The sequence below is a fragment of the Triticum aestivum genome, chromosome 5A, assembly GCF_018294505.1.
Source record: "Triticum aestivum cultivar Chinese Spring chromosome 5A, IWGSC CS RefSeq v2.1, whole genome shotgun sequence".
In the NCBI taxonomy this organism is placed as follows: Eukaryota; Viridiplantae; Streptophyta; class Magnoliopsida; order Poales; family Poaceae; genus Triticum; species Triticum aestivum.
The window spans coordinates 39763147-39779221 of NC_057806.1; positions in this window are offsets into that span (position 1 = coordinate 39763147).

Consider the following 16075-nt stretch of genomic DNA (forward strand, 5'->3'; position numbering starts at 1 on the left):
AAATGAATAACCGTCTCGCATCAAACAAGATCCAGATATAATGTTCATGCTCAACGCTGGCACCAAATAACAATTATTTAGGTCTAATACTAATCCCGAAGGTAGATGTAGAGGTAGCGTGCCGACCGCGGTCACATCGACTTTGGAACCATTTCCCACGCGCATCGTTACCTCGTCCTTAGCCAATTTTCTCTTAATCCGTAGCCCTGTTTCGAGTTGCAAATATTAGAAACAGAACCAGTATCAAATACCCAAGTGCTACTACGAGCATTAGTAAGGTACACATCAATAACATGTATATCACATATACCTTTGTTCACCTTGCCATCCTTCTTATCTGCCAAATACTTGGGGCAGTTCCGCTTCCAATGACTAGTCTGCTTGCAGTAGAAGCACCCAGTCTCAGGTTTAGGTCCAGACTTGGGTTTCTTCTCCTAAGCAGCAACTTGCTTGCTGTTCTTCTTGAAGTTCCCCTTCTTCTTCCCTTTGCCCTTTTTCTTGAAACAGGTGGTCTTATTGACCATCAACACTTGATGCTCCTTCTTGATTTGTACCTCCGCTGCCTTTAGCATTGCGAAGAGCTAGGGAATTGTCTTATCCATCCCTTGCATATTATAGTTCATCACGAAGCTCTTGTAGCTTGGTGACAGTGATTGAAGAATTCTGTCAATGACGCTATCATCCGAAAGATTAACTCCCAGTTGAATCAAGTGATTGCAGTACCCAGACATCTTGAGTATATGCTCATTGACAGAACTATTCTCCTCCATCTTGCAGCTGTAGAACTTATTGGAAACTTCATATCTCTCAATCCGGGCATTTGCTTGAAATATTAACTTCAACTCCTCGAACATCTCATATGCTCCATGACGTTCAAAACGTCGTTGAAGTCCCGGTTCTAAGCCGTAAAGCATGGCACACTGAACTATCGAGTGTCATCAGCTTTGCTCTGCCAGACATTCTCAACGTCGTCAGTTGCATCAGCAGCAGGCCTGGCACTCAGCGGTGCTTCCAGGACGTAATTCTTCTAAGCAGCAATGAGGATAATCCTCAAGTTACGGACCCAGTCCGTGTAATTGCTACCATCATCTTTCAACTTTGCTTTCTCAAGGAACGCGTTAAAATTCAACGGAACAACAACACGGGCCATCTATCTACAATCAACATAGACAAGCAAGATACTATCAGGTACTAAGTTCATGATAAATTTAAGTTCAATTAATCATATTATTTAAGAACTCCCACTTAGATAGGCATCCCTCTAATCCTCTAAGTGATCACGTGATCCATATCAACTAAACCATGGCCGATCATCACGTGAGATGGAATAGTTTCAATGGTGAACATCACTATGTTGATCATATCTACTATATGATTCACGCTCGACCTTTCGGTCTCCGTGTTCCGGGGCCATATCTGTTATATGCTAGGCTCGTCAAGTTTAACCCGAGTATTCCGCGTGTGCAACTGTTTTGCACCCGTTGCATTTGAACGTAGAGCCTATCACACCCGATCATCACGTGGTTTCTCAGCACGAAGAACTTTCGCAACGGTGCATACTCAGGGAGAACACTTATACTTTGATAATTTAGTGAGGGATCATCTTATAATGCCACCGTCAAACAAAGCAAGATAAGATGCATAAAAGATAAACATCACATGCAATCAATATAAGTGATATGATATGGCCATCATCATCTTGTGCTTGTGATCTCCATCTCCGAAGCACCATCACGATCACCATCATCACCGGCGCGACACCTTGATCTCCATCGTAGCATCGTTGTCGTCTCGCCAATCTTATGCTTCCACGACCATCGCTACCACTTAGTGATAAAGTAAAGCATTACAGGGCGATTGCATTGCATACAATAAAGCGACAACCATATGGCTCCTGCTAGTTGCCGATAACTCGGTTACAAAACATGATCATCTCATACAATAAAATTTAGAATCATGTCTTGACCATATCACATCACAACATGCCCTGCAAAAACAAGTTAGACGTCCTCTACTTTGTTGTTGCAAATTTTACGTGGCTGCAAATTTTACCTACGCATCAAAACCACAACGATAGTTTGTCAAGTTGGTGCTGTTTTAACCTTCGCAAGGACCAGGCGTAGCCACACTCGGTTCAACTAAAGTTGGAGAAACTGACACCCGCCAGCCACCTGTGTGCAAAGCACGTCGGTAGAACCAGTCTCGCGTAAGCGTACGCGTAATGTCGGTCCAGGCCGCTTCATCCAACAATACCGCTGAACCAAAGTATGGCATGCTAGTAAGTAGTATGACTTATATCACCCACAACTCACTTGTGTTCTACTCGTGCATATGACATCTACGCATAAAACCTGGCTCAGATGCCACTGTTGTGGAACGTAGTAATTTCAAAAAATTTCCTACGCACACGCAAGATCATGGTGATGCATAGCAACAAGAGGGGAGAGTGTTGTCCACGTACCCGCGTAGACCGAAAGCGGAAGTGTTAGCACAATGCGGTTGATGTAGTCGTACATCTTCACGATCCGACCGATTAAGTACCGAACGTACAACACCTTCGAGTTCAGCACACGTTCAGCCCGATGACGTCCCTCGAACTTCGATCCAGCCGAGTGTTGAGGGAGAGTTTCGTCAGCACGATGGCGTGGTGACGATGATGATGTTCTACCGACGCAGGGTTTCACCTAAGCACCGCTACAGTATTATCGAGGTGGACTATGGTGGAGGGGGGCACCGCACACGGCTAAAAGATCAAACGGTGCCCCCTGCCCCCGTATATAAAGGAGCAAGGGGGGTTGCGGCCGGCCTAGAGAGGGGCGCACCAGGAGGAGTCCTACTCCAACCGGGAGTAGGACTCCCCCCTTTTCCTTGTTGGACTAGGAGAGAGAGGGGCAAGAGGTGGAGGAGAAGAAGGAAGGGGGGCGCCGCCCCCTCTCCTTGTCCTATTCGGACTAGGAGGGAAGGGGCGCGGCCCATGCCCTGGCCACCTCTCCTCTCTTTCCACCAAGGTCCACTAAGGCCCATTAAGTCCCCGGGGGGTTCCGATAACCTCCCGGTACTCCGGTAAAATCCTGATTTCACCCGGAACACTTCCGATATCCAAACATAGGCTTCCAATATATCAATCTTCATGTCTCGACCATTTCAAGACTCCTCGTCATGTCCGTGATCACATCCGGGACTCCGAACAACCTTCGATACATCAAAACATATAAACTCATAATATAAATGTCATCGAAACGTTAAGCGTGCGGACCCTACGGGTTCGAGAACTATGTAGACATGACCGAGTGATGACCCACAAGTATAGGGGATCTATCATAGTCCTTTCGATAAGTAAGAGTGTCGAACCCAACGAGGAGCAGAAGGAAATGATAAGCGATTTTCAGCAAGGTATTCTCTGCAAGTACTGAAATAAGTGGTAACAGATAGTTTTGTGACAAGATAAATGGTAACGAGCAACGAGTAACAAAAGTAAATAAAGTGCAGCAAGATGGCCCAATCCTTTTGTAGCAAAGGACAATCGTCAAGCTAGTTTTCATCATGTTCATATGATTCGCGTTCGGTACTTTGATAATTTGATATGTGGGTGGACCGGTGCTTGGGTGCTGTTCTTACTTGAACAAGCATCCCACTTATGATTAACCTCTATTGCAAGCATCCGCAACTACAACAAAAGTATTAAGGTAAACCTAACCATAGCATGAAACATATGGATCCAAATCAACCCCTTACGAAGCAACACACAAACTAGGGTTTAAGATTCTGTCACTCTAGCAACCCATCATCTACTTATTACTTCCCAATGCCTTCCTCTAGGCCCAAATAATGGTGAAGTGTTATGTAGTCGACGTTCACATAACACCACTAGAGGCTAGACAACATACATCTTATCAAAATATCAAACAAATACCAAATTCACATGACTACTAATAGCAAGACTTCTCCCTTGTCCCCAGGAACAAACGTAATTACTCACAAAGCATATTCATGTTCATAATTAGAGGGGTAATAATATGCATATAGGATCTGAACATATGATCTTCCACCAAATAAACCAACTAGCATCAACTACAAGGAGTAATCAACACTACTAGCAACCTACTAGCACCAATCCCGGACTTTGAGACAAGAATTGGATATAAGAGATGAACTAGGGTTTGGAGATGAGATGGTGCTGGTGAAGATGTTAACGGAGACTGCCCTCTCCCGATGAGAGGAGCGTTGGTGATGACTATGGTTATGATTTCCCCCTCCCGGAGGGAAGTATCCCCGACAGAATAGCTCTGCCGGAGCTCTAGATTGGTTCCGCCAAGGTTCCGCCTCGTGGCGGCGGAGTTTCGTCCCGAAAGGTTGCTTCTTATTTTTTTTCTCATCGAAACACTTCATATAGGAGAAGATGGACGTCGGAGACCCACCAGGGGGCCCACGAGGTAGGAGGGTGCGCCATAGGAGGGGGATGCACGCCCCCACCCTCGTGAGCAGGGTGTGGGCCCCCTGGCCTTCATCTTTGGCGAGGATTTTTCTTTATTTATTTTAAGATGTTCCGTGGAGTTTCATGACTTTTAGAGTTGCGCAGAATAGGTCCCTAATATTTGCTCCTTTTCCAGCCCAGAATTCCAGTTGCCGGCAGTCTCCCTCTTCATTTAAACCTTGTAAAATAAGAGAGAATAGCCATAAGTATTGTGACATAAAGTGAAATAACAGCCCATAATGCAATAAATATCGATATAAAAGCATGATGCAAAATGGACGTATCAACTCCCCCAAGCTTAGACCTCGCTTGTCCTCAAGCAAAAAGCCGATAACAATAAATATGTCCTCATGTTAGAGGTAGAGGCGTCGATAAAAAATAAAATACGGACATGAAGGCATCATGATTGTTCTCATAACAGCAACATATATAGATTTTGTCATATGATTACTTATGTTCAAGTGATGATCTATTCACAATGCAAGAGTATAAATCATAAACCTTATTGGGCTCCAACAAACTATAATCTCAGTCATTGAAGGAATTGCACTTTATCATAACATCGGAAAGAGTCTATGTCAGAGCTTAAAAGCAAGTCCACATACTCAACTATCATTTAGTCCTTCATAATTGCTAACACTCACACAATACTTGTGGTTACAAAGTTTTAATCGGACACAGAGAAAGATAGGGGCTTATAGTTTTGCCCCACAACCTTTTACCTCAAGGGTAATGTCAACAATAATGGTTCATGCTCCCCTACATCCAATTAGATATATATATCATGTTCTTTCCAACATGCTGAGCTTGCCAAAGGATAAAATGAAAAAGAAAAGGCGAAGATCAACATGACTCTTGCATAAGGTAGAAGATAATAATAAAAGATAGGCCCTTCGCAGAGGGAAGCAGAGGTTGCCATGCGCTTTTATGGTTGGATGCACAAAATCTCAATGCGAAAGAACGTCACTTTATATTGCCCCTTGTGATATGAACCTTTATTATGCAGTCCGTCGCTTTTATTACTTCCACATCACAAGATCGTATAAAGCTTATTTCTCCCACACCAATCAATCATACACATTTAGAGCAATTTTTATTGCTTTGCACCGAAGACAACTTACTTGAAGGATCTTACTCAATCCATAGGTAGATATGGTGGACTCTCATGGCAAAACTGGTTTAAGGGTATTTGGAAGCATAAGTAGTATTTCTTCTTGGTGCTGAGAATTTGGCTAGCATGAGGGGGAAAGGCATGCTCAACAAGTTAGAGGATCCATGACAACATACTTTACCTCAGATATAAGAAAGACATAACTCATTACGTTGTCTTCCTTGTCCAACATCAACTCTTTAGCATGTCATATTTTAATGAGTGCTCCCAATCATAAAAGATGTCAATGATAATATATCTATATGTGAAACCTCTCTTTCCTTATTACTTCCTATTAATTGCAACGATGACCAAGGCTATGTCTACCAACTCCCAACAACTTTTAATCATCATACTCTTTCTATGTGAAGTCATTACTCTCAATAAGATCAATATGAACTCTTTGTTTCTTTTTATTCTTTTTCTCTTTTCTTTTATTCACCCAAGATCATGGCAAAATAATCAAGCCCTTGACTCAACACTAATCTTTATTATATATAACTCACGAACTCGATTACATAGAGAGATCAAAAAGAAAAACTCAAAACTAGATCATGCCATAAACTTTATTCTACTAGATCAAGATACTACTAATAGGATCGAACTAAGAAAAATGGTAAAGGTAGGGGTTGTGATTGTGATACGATACCGGGGCACCTCCCCCAAGCTTGGCAGTTGCCAGGGGGAGTGCCCATACCCATGTGATTATGTCTCCTTTGTCGGTGAAGAAGGTGGTGGTGATGTTGGCTTAGTTGATGGCTTAGGCTTCTCCCTTAATTTGCGCTTGAGGACGGCATTTTGATCCCTAAGATCATCAATCTCCCACTCCAGGGTTAATATCTTTTTGCATAGGTCCTGCTTATTTTCCCGCAAGAGACGAAAAGGGATAAACTCGAACTTGGGTTTCTTTACCCTATCAGGGAGACTTGACTTTTTGAACTCCACGTGCATGTCCCCAGGTTGAGGCAATGGGGCTTCATCTTCATCTGAGCTCGTCTCCTCCTTCCCCTTGGGTTCATAGTCCTCTTCTTCCTCCGTGGTCCAACCATCGTGTTCCACATCTCCATAGACCTTGGGATTTGCTAAGTAATCATCCACATAGCTTTCTCCTTCCGAATACTGGGAAGACATGTTGATTTAATCTGCAACGGGACAGCTCGAAATGAAAATAGAGGATATTTGCGTGATATGGGAGTCAAAACCTTCGGGAGGATATATAGTGAATTTTTACCGACCAAAATACGTATTGTGCAAGAAAACGGAGTCCGAAAGGCACACGAGGTGCTCACAAGGTAGGGGGGGCGCCCAGAGGGGTAGGGCGCGCCCACCACCCTCGTGGGACCCTCGTGTCCTTCCCGGACTGCTACTTATTTTTCTATTTTTCTAAATATTCCAAAACGGAGAAATATTGCCTTAAAAATTGTTTTGGAGTCGGTTTACTTACCGTACCACATACCTATTCCTTTTCGGAGTCTGAAACATTCCGGAAAGTGTCCCTTATGTATTTCTCCAGGGTTACGGTTTCAATAATATTGGTTTCTACATTTATGGGATTACCTGAGATATAATGTTTGATTCTTTGACCGTTTACCACCTTCGGATTTGTGCCTTCAAAGTTGTTGATTTTTATGGCACCAGAACAATAGACCTCCTCGATAACGTAGGGGCCTTCCCATTTAGAGAGAAGTTTTCCTACAAAAAATCTTAAACGAGAGTTGTATAGCAATACATAATCACCTACATTAAAGTCACGCTTTTGTATCCTTTTGTCATGCCATCTTTTAACTTTTTCTTTAAACAACTTGGCATTTTCATAAGCTTGGGTTCTCCATTCATCAAGTGAGCTAATATCAAATAACCTCTTCTCACCGGCAAGTTTAAAATCATAGTTGAGCTCTTTAATAGCCCAATACGCCTTATGTTCTAGTTCGAGAGGTAAGTGACATGCTTTTCCATAAACCATTTTATACGGAGACATACCCATAGGATTTTTATATGCAGTTCTATAGGCCCATAATGCATCATCAAGTTTCTTGGACCAATTCTTTCTAGACCTATTAACGGTCTTTTGCAAAATTAATTTGAGCTCTCTATTGCTCAACTCTACTTTACCACTAGACTGAGGGTGATAAGGAGATGCAATTCTATGATTAACATCATATTTAGCAAGCATTTTACAGAAAGCACCATGAATAAAGTGTGAACCACCATCAGTCATTAAATATCTAGGGACTCCAAACCTCAGGAAAATAACTTCCTTAAGAATTTTAATAGAAGTGTTATGATCAGCACTACTAGTTGGAATAGCTTCTACCCACTTAGTAACGTAATCAACACCAACTAAAATATGTGTATATCCATTAGAGGCAGGAAAAGGTCCCATATAATCAAAGCCCCAAACATCAAATGGTTCAATAACAAGTGAATAATTCATAGGCATTTCTTGACGTCTACACAAGACAAGACAAACTTACGGGCATCCTTGAAGAGAGTAGGCCAATAAAAACCAGATTGCAATACCTTATGTGCAGTTCTATCTCCAGCGTGGTGTCCTCCATAAGCCTCGGAGTGACACTTGCGTAGGATCTATTCCTATTCATGCTCAGGTACACAACGTCTAATAACACCATCTACTCCTTATTTATAAAGATGTGGGTCATCCCAAAAGTAATGTCTTAAATCATAGAAAAACTTTTTATTTTGCTGGTATGTGAAGCTAGGTGGTATAAACTTAGCAACAATATAATTAGCATAATCAGCATACCATGGAGTACTACGAGAAGTACTTATAACATTTAATTGTTCATCCGGAAAGCTATCATTAATAGGTAGTGGGTCATCAAGAACATTCTCTAACCTAGACAAGTTGTCTGCAACGGGGTTCTCAGCTCCCTTTCTATCAACAATATGCAAATCAAATTCTTGTAGCAGGAGAACCCATCTGATGAGTCTAGGTTTAGCATCTTTATTTTCCATAAGATATTTAATAGCAACATGATCGGTGTGAATGGTTACTTTATAATCAACAATATAAGGTTTGAACTTATCACAAGCGAATACAACTGTTAAGAGTTCTTTTTCAGTAGTAGCATAATTTCTTTGAGCATTGTCTAGAGTCTTACTAGCATAGTGAATAAGATTTAATTTCTTATCAACTCTTTGCCCTAGGACAACACCTACAGCATAATCACTAGCATCACACATAATTTCAAAGGGTAGGTTCCAATCAGGTGGCTGAACAACAGGTGTAGAGACTAATGCTTTCTTAAGTATTTCAAATGCTTCTACACAATCATCATCAAAGACAAATGGTATATCTTTTTGTAATAAATTAGTCAGAAGCCGAGAAATTTTCGAGAAGTCCTTAATGAACCTCCTATAAAATCCAGCGTGACCAAGGAAACTTATTATACCTTTGATGTCCTTGGGACATGGCATCTTTTCAATAGCATCAACCTTGGCTTTATCAACTTCAATACCTCTTTCAGAAACTTTGTGCCCCAAGACAATACCTTCATTAACCATAAAGTGGCACTTTTCCCAATTCAAGACAAGATTAGTTTCTTCACATCTCTGCAAAACTCGATCAAGATTGCTCAAGCAATCATCAAAAGAGGAACCATAGATGGAAAATTCGTCCATGAAAACCTCACAATTTTTTTCACAAAAGTCAAAGAATATAGCCATCATGCATATTTGAAAGGTAGCAGGTGCATTACATAAACCAAAGGCATACGTCTATAAGCAAAAGTACCAAAAGGGCATGTAAAAGTAGTCTTTGATTGATCTCTAGCCGACATGGGTATTTGAGAGAAACCAGAATAACCATCTAGAAAGCAGTAATGTGTATGTTTGCATAATCTTTCTAGCATTTGATCAATAAAAGGTAAGGGGTAATGATCTTTCTTAGTAGCCTAATTTAATTTTCGGAAATCAATTACCATCCTATAACCTGTGATAATTCTTGGTGGAATCAATTCATCTCTATCATTAGGAACAACAGTAATACCTCCCTTCTTAGGGACACAATGGACAGGACTTACCCACTAACTATCAGCAACGGGATAGATTATACCTGCCTCCAGAAGCTTGAGTATTTCTTTTCTTACCACGTCTTTCATTTTAGGATTCAGACGTCGTTGAGGATCACGAACTGGTTTGGCGTCCGCCTCCAAATTTATTTTATGTTGACATAGAGTGGGACTAATGCCCTTAAGATCATCAAGAGTATATCCAATAGTAGCACGGTGCTTCTTCAGAGTTTTCAACAATCTTTCTTCTTCATGCTCTGAAAGGTTAGCACTAATAATAACAGGATATATCTTCTTTTCAACAAGATAAGCATATTTAAGATTATCAGGAAACGGTTTGAGCTCAAACATGGGATCACCCTTGGGTGGAGGAGGATCCCCTAAAATTTCAACAGGCAAATTGTGTTGCAGAATAGGTTCCTGTTTAAAGAATACTTCATCTATTTCCCTTCTTTCATTCATGAACATATCATTTCCATGGTCTAGCAAATAGTGTTCTAAAGGATCACTAGGAGGTACGGCAATAGAAGCAAGACCAATAATTTCATCCTTACTAGGTAATTCTTCCTCACGGTGTTGTTTACTAAATTTAGAGAAATTAAACTCATGAACCATATCATCCAAGCCAATAGTAACAACATTCTTTTCGCAATCTATCCGAGCATTAATAGTGTTCAAGAAGGGTCTACAAATATAATGGGACAAAAGCTATCTTGCGGAGAAGTAAGAACAAGAAAATCAGCAGGATATTTAGTTTTCCCACACAAGACTTCAACATCTCTAACAATTCCCATCGCTGAAATAGTATCTCTATTGGCAAGTTTAATTGTGACATCAATATCTTCTAACTTAGCAGGTGCAATTTCATGCTTGATTTTTTTATACAAGTCATAAGGTATAACACTAGCACTAGCACCCATATCACATAAGCCATGATAACAATGATCTCCTATTTTAATAGAAATAACAGGCACGCCTACCACAGGTCTATGTTTATCTTTATCACAAGGCTTAGCAATTCTAGCAGTTTCACCATCGAATTGAATAACGTGCCCATCAATATTATCAGACAAGAGATCTTTAACAATAGCAATATTACGTTCTACTTTAACTTGCTCAGGAGGTGTATAAGTTCTAATATTGCTTTTACGAACAACAGTTGAAGCTTTAGCATGATCCTTTACTCTAACAGGGAAAGGTGGTTTCTCAACATAAGAAGTAGGAACAATAGGATCATTATAAGTGACAGTCTTTTCTTCAACTTTAATAGGTGCAGCTACTTTTACTTCTATGGGAGGATGATATTTAAACCACTTCTCCTTAGGGAGATCAACATAAGCAGCAAAAGATTCACAGAAAGAAGCTACTATCTCAGAGTCAAGTCCATATTTAGTGCTAAACTTACGGAAAATATCGGTGTCCATAAAAGATTTAACACAATCAAACTTAGGTGTCATACCTGACTCCTTACCTTCGTCGAGGTCCCAATCTTGCGTTTAATTCTATCCAATAAATTCCATTTAAATTCAATAGTCTTCATCATAAAAGAGCCAGCACAAGAAGTATCGAGCATGGTGCGATTGTTTTCAGAAAGCCAAGCATAAAAGCTTTGCATAATTATTTCTCTCGAGAGCTCATGATTGGGGCATGAATATAACATTGATTTAAGCCTCCCCCAAGCTTAAGCGATGCTTTCTCCTTCGCGAGGCCAGAAATTGTATATATAATTGCGATCACGATGAACAAGATGCATAGGGTAATACTTTTGATGAAATTCCAACTTCAATCTTTTATAGTTCCATGATCTCATATCATCACATAGCCTATACCATATCAATGTGTCTCCCTTCAAAGATAAAGGGAAGACCTTCTTCTTAGCAACATCATCGGGTATACCTGCAAGCTTAAATAATCCACAAACTTCATCCACATATATTAAGTGCTCATCAGGATGCTTTGTTCCATCTCCTGTAAAAGGGTTAGCTAGCAGTTTTTCCATCATACCCGAAGGAAATTCAAAAGGAGTTTCATTTTCAACAGGTTCAGTAGGTTGAGGAGCAACTCTTTGCTCTACTGGACGGGGTGAACATACCCCGAACAAGCCCCTCAAAGAATTACTTTCCATAGTAACAAGTGACAGTAAATTTCAGCACACTATATAAATTTTTCCTTACCAAATTCCACCTACCAAAGGCGCTACACTCCCCGGCAACGGCGCCAGAAAAGAGTCTTGATGACCCACAAGTATAGGGGATCTATCGTAGTCCTTTCGATAAGTAAGAGTGTCGAACCCAACGAGGAGCAGAAGGAAATGATAAGCGGTTTTCAGCAAGGTATTCTCTGCAAGTACTGAAATAAGTGGTAACAGATAGTTTTGTGACGAGATAAATGGTAACGAGCAACAAGTAACAAAAGTAAATAAAGTGCAGCAAGATGGCCCAATCCTTTTGTAGCAAAGGACAAGCCGGAACAAACTCTTATAATAGGAAAAGCGCTCCCGAGGACACATGGGAATATCGTCAAGCTAGTTTTCATCACGTTCATATGATTCGCGTTTGGTACTTTGATAATTTGATATGTGGGTGGACCGGTGCTTGGGTGCTGTTCTTACTTGAACAAGCATCCCACTTATGATTAACCTCTGTTGCAAGCATCCGCAACTACAACAAAAGTATTAAGGTAAACCTAACCATAGCATGAAACATATGGATCCAAATCAACCCCTTGCGAAGCAACACATAAACTAGGGTTTAAGCTTCTGTCACTCTAGCAACCCATCATCTACTTATTACTTCCCAATGCCTTCCTCTAGGCCCAAATAATGGTGAAGTGTTATGTAGTCGACGTTCACATAACACCACTAGAGGCTAGACAACATACATCTTATCAAAATATCAAACGAATACCAAATTCACATGACTACTAATAGCAAGACTTCTCCCTTGTCCCCAGGAACAAACGTATTTACTCACAAAGCATATTCATGTTCATAATCAGAGGGGTAATAATATGCATATAGGATCTGAACATATGATCTTCCACCAAATAAACCAACTAGCATCAACTACAAGGAGTAATCAACACTACTAGCAACCTACTAGCACCAATCCCGGACTTTGAGACAAGAATTGGATACAAGAGATGAACTAGGGTTTGGAGATGAGATGGTGCTGGTGAAGATGTTGATGGAGATTGCCCTCTCCCGATGAGAGGAGCGTTGGTGATGATGATGGTGATGATTTCCCCCTCCTGGAGGGAAGTATCCCCGACAGAACAGCTCTGCTGGAGCTCTAGATTGGTTCCGCCTCGTGGCAGCGGAGTTTCATCCCGAAAGGTTGCTTCTTATTTTTTTTCTCATCGAAAGACTTCATATAGAAGAAGATGGACGTCGGAGACCCACCAGGGGGCCCACGAGGTAGGGGGGCGTGCCATAGGAGGGGGGGGGGCGCCCCCACCCTCGTGAGCAGGGTGTGGGCCCCTTGGCCTTCATCTTTGACGAGGATTTTTCTTTATTTATTTTAAGATGTTCCATGGAGTTTCAGGACTTTTAGAGTTGCGCAGAATAGGTCTCTAATATTTGCTCCTTTTCCAGCCCAGAATTCCAGCTGCCGGCATTCTCCCTCTTCATGTAAACCTTGTAAAATAAGAGAGAATAGCCATAAGTATTGTGACATAAAGTGAAATAACAGCCCATAATGCAATAAATATCGATATAAAAGCATGATGCAAAATGGACGTATAACCGAGACACGTCTCCGGTCAATAACCAATAGCGGAACCTGGATGTTCATATTGGCTCCCACATATTCTACGAAGATCTTTATCGGTCAGACCGCATAACAACATACGTTGTTCCCTTTGTCATCGGTATGTTACTTGCCCGAGATTCGATCGTCGGTATCTCAATACCTAGTTCAATCTTGTTACCGGTAAGTCTCTTTACTTGTTCCGTAATACATCATCTCACAACTAACTCATTAGTTGCAATGCTTGCAAGGCTTAAGTGATGTGCATTACCGAGAGGGCCCAGAGATACCTCTCCGACAATCGGAGTGACAAATCCTAATCTCGAAATACGCCAACCCAACAAGTACCTTCGGAGACACCTGTAGAGCACCTTTATAATCACCCAGTTACGTTGTGACATTTGGTAGCACACAAAGTGATCCTCCGGTAAACGGGAGTTGCATAATCTCATAGTCATAGGAACATGTATAAGTCATGAAGAAAGCAATAGCAACATACTAAACGACCGGGTGCTAAGCTAACGGAATGGGTTAAGTCAATCACATCATTCTCCTAATGGTGTGATCCCGTTAATCAAATGACAACCCATGTCAATGGTTAGGAAACTTAACCATCTTAGATCAACGAGCTAGTCAAGTAGAGGCATACTAGTGACACTCTGTTTGTCTATGTATTCACACATGTATTATGTTTTCGGTTAATACAATTCTAGCATGAATAATAAACATTTATCATGATATAAGGAAATAAACAATAACTTTATTATTGCCTCTAGGGCATATTTCCTTCAAGCCTCTACGCAGTGATCTAAGGCTAGGCAGCGGAAGCAGCGGCGTTGCTTTTTGGTGGCTAGAGGTGGAGGAGAATGAGGGTGAGTGGAGGGGTGGAGGCGTCGGGGTATATATGGTGGGCCGGGGAGCGGGTCACTATGGCCGCGGAGAGGGGAGAGGAGGGCGTCTTGATATGCGCGCGTCGCGTTGCAGTTGGACCGAGAGGTTAGCGGATCTGGCGTCAGGACGACGTGATCTGTTGCATGTAGCAGCGGTCGAGGCGACGGGGAGAAGGTTCGTGGTGATCGAGTGGCCGGATTAGGCTACAGGGAGGTTTTAGGGGCGATGATGAGAGCTAGATGCTAGTCAGTAGTAGGAGGGGGGTGCGGCAGCGGAGAGCGAGCGCATGGCAGCGCGCGTGACCGCGCAGGGTCAGCGGTTCCCGATGCAAGATTCGCTAGCGTTGCGGTCTTTGGGGCGGCGTGTGGGGAGACAGGGGGCGGCGGGATGGAGCCCGGATTAGACGCAGGGGGGGGGTCAGGTGGGGCGTCCATATTTGGCACAGATAGAGAGACCGGGTTTTTTTTGGTTCCTGTACTGGCCCCGCGCGCATGCGCAACACTATCCTGCAAGTACGGATTTTTTGGGAGATTTGGTGTGTCGGGAGCGGCCGCATGATCATCATTGTGCATGCGGTGGGCCAGGGAGTCTTGCATGGCTGACTGTCCGCGAGGCGAGGACGTGATCGCGAGAAGCTGCTGTTGTGATGCATGGGCAGGCGAGTGAGGATAAACAAAGGGGCCAAGGATGGACTCGGGCCGTGGGGGGAGCGGGGCGAAGGCAAAAGTATTATAACAATGGAGGAAGCGAGCACAGTGCGATACGGCCGTTTCTAACTGGTCAAAAAGAAAGAGACGGAACCCTTCAAAGTCAAGGGACCCAAGTTTGAGGATTTGAACTTTGACTGGGCGGGAGGAGATGCCGGATTTAAAAATGAGATCAGAGACCTTGATTGCGTGGAAATCTTGTTTAGCCGAAAAGCAGTGGTTTAGGGCAGACTCAACTAGCATTTCATTTGGTCTAACACTAATTGGGAGGAAGGTAATCCAAAAGGGATGCGAATGGTGAGTGTAGTGCACATGAGGTGGTGTCTGGTTAAAGCAATTAACATTAAGCATACGGTAAAAAAAAGCTAAAACCAGTCCATTTTCGCCTCACCTTGGGCAGGTCGAGAGACGGGGACGGTGATGGCAGTGAAGCAGAGACGACCGTCGACGACGAGGGAGACATGGATCCGTACGACGGAGACATGGCATCGCCAGAACGAGGGCGGCGGGCAGCACCCATGCGCAGGGGCCAGGGGAAGCGGATCAACATGCCCTGCTTGCGGAAGTCACCCATGGAGGCAATCGGCGTGGCAACAACAGATGATGCGACGGTGAAGGAGAAGCATGAGTCGCCATCATCAATGGTGCTGAAGTGGTGGTAGCATCCTCCGAACAAGTGAACGAGAATGAGAGCCATGGCCGTTGCGTCGAGGGTGAACGGGAATTGGATGACCCACGCATACATGCGGCATCCGTGAGGTTGGCGGTCGGAGTCGATGGTGACTTGTGATCGGAGCTATGACCAGGCCACATTGTGTTTGATAGTATGATGTGTTACCTAATACATCATTGTTTTTGGTTATTTTAACTCCGTGAGTATCTCTTTTCTAGAAGCCCGTTGCAATGCACGAGCTACTAGTCACGGGCTAACGTACTAGAATATTTATATCCTTCCTTAAAAAGAATATTTATACCCTGTTGCAACACACGGGCATTGTCGTGCGTATTGTCCTAGTATACTTGTAGAATGCGACCATGTTAGTGAGTGAAACCGGTCGATCAACTACTCCTCCAGT